This window comes from Nyctereutes procyonoides, unplaced genomic scaffold, assembly GCF_905146905.1.
Source record: "Nyctereutes procyonoides isolate TBG_1078 unplaced genomic scaffold, NYPRO_anot_genome, whole genome shotgun sequence".
In the NCBI taxonomy this organism is placed as follows: domain Eukaryota; kingdom Metazoa; phylum Chordata; class Mammalia; order Carnivora; family Canidae; genus Nyctereutes; species Nyctereutes procyonoides.
The window spans coordinates 35093133-35095089 of NW_026575134.1; the positions used below are offsets into that span (position 1 = coordinate 35093133).

General features: G+C 42.1%; 1 pseudogene; it reads right to left on the reverse strand.

The window, feature by feature from the left end:
- Nucleotides 1-451: 451 nt before the first annotated feature.
- LOC129494298 (L-lactate dehydrogenase B chain-like) lies at nucleotides 452-1615 on the reverse strand (annotated as a pseudogene).
- Nucleotides 1616-1957: the final 342 nt, after the last annotated feature.

Genomic DNA, 1957 nt, shown 5'->3' on the forward strand with positions numbered 1-1957 from the left:
TGGATTTACAATAACAGAAAAAAAAAAAAAAAGCTGAACAAACTGAGAATCAGTGACTTCTTGGACCCACCAGAAAATTGAGATTGCAGAGCAAACCATCACCCTCAAATCCGGACAGATAGGTGAATGCAGAGCCACGGTTAGTTTACCTGGAGCAGAAGCTGCTGGAAGCAAAAACTGATAGGAACACTAAAATGGCAATTTTGCTGAATTGCTGGAGTCAATGTGTGGGCTACAGGGAGAGTGAGCATCTCCTGAGTGCTATAGGCTTGAGGGCAGAGGGCAGACTTTTATGGGTTTTACCGCCATGAATGCCACCAGGTTCTCATGGTGAAGTGTCAAGAGAAAAATCACCTTCTGTCTCTGGTAGGTAGAAGGGGAAAGTAACCATTCTTTTTTTTTTTTTTTCCACACTACAATAGTTAATTGTATTTATTCAAGGCTAATATTGCAAGCATTAAACCAAGCATGGGCTTTGATTCTGTGAGCCCAGATTCACATATTTAGGAAGATAAAAGCAAACTGTGATCCATGTATATGGATGAAAAACTAAAGGCTCACAGTTAATCACATCATGGTTTTAAATTTCTACAGCCTAGAAGCCAGAAGTCACAGATCTTTTAGGTCTTTCTGGATGTCCGACAAGGTATCTACACTTTTCTAGAGCTGGGCAACCTCATCATCCTTCAGCTTTTGGTTGATCACACTGGTTAAGCCCCAAGCATTCAGGATACACGGAAGACTCAGGAAGACTTCGTTCTCAATATCATACATGCCCTTCACCATTGTTGACACTGGATGAATCCTGGAGAGATTTTTCAACATGGATTCGATGAGATCAGTCACACTTAATCCAATAGCCCAGTTGGTATATCCTTTTAGTTTGATGACTTCATAGGCACTTTCCAACCACCGTCTTATGCACCTCCTTCCAATTTTCACTGCCGTTGTCTGTTCTCATTTCTGGATTCAGTTCCTGAAGAGAAACACCTGCCACATTCACTCCACTCCACACAGCCACACTTGAGTCGCCATGTTCTCCCAAAATCCATCCATGGCAGCTGCTGGGATGAATGCCAAATTTTTCAGCCTTAAAATAGCAAAATCTAGCAGAATCCAGATTTCACCCACTTCCAATCACACGGTGCTTGGGTAGTCCACTTAGTTTCCAGGTAACATATGTAAGAATATCCACTGGGTTGGAAACCACAATTATGATATAATGAGGACTGTACTTGACTATCTGAGGAATAATGAATTTGAAGACATTAACATTCCTTTGCACCAGATTGAGGCGGCTCTCTCCCTCCTGCTGGCGGACTCCTGCAGTCACCACCACAATCTTAGAATTGGCAGGCACAGAGTAATCTTTATCTGTCACAATTTTAGGTGTCTGAAGAAATAAGCTCCCATGCTGTAGATCCATCATTTCTCCTTTGAGTTTATCTTTTAAAACATCCACAAGGGCAAGTTCATCAGCCAGAGACTTTCCCAGAATGCTGATGGCACATGCCATACCAACTTGTCCAACACCAACTACAGTGATCTTATTGTTTGGGATCGCTACCTCTTCTTCTGCAACTGGTGCAATCAGTTTTCCCTTAAGAGTTGCCATTGTGCCCGAGACAACTGGCTGTAAGAGTCGTGTGAAGAAGACAATGTTCTAAAAAAAAAAAAAAAAAAAAAAGACAATGTTCTAAAGTAACCATTCTGAACCCAGTAACCATTAGGCTCAGAGTGCTCTCCATGACAAAGAACTACTCTCCAGTGAACAAGACTTTCCAGAGCCTTATCTTACCTGGGGGAAGGGCACTTCCCTGTCTCTCCCTCCAGTTAACGATGACTGTGCCAGGATTAAAGAGCAGGAAGATGAGTTAGGAAACCATTGCCAATTTAACAAAGAGTACAACCTTGATATCTCAGACCAAGCTATTTTTATCTCCGGTGCTATTAACTG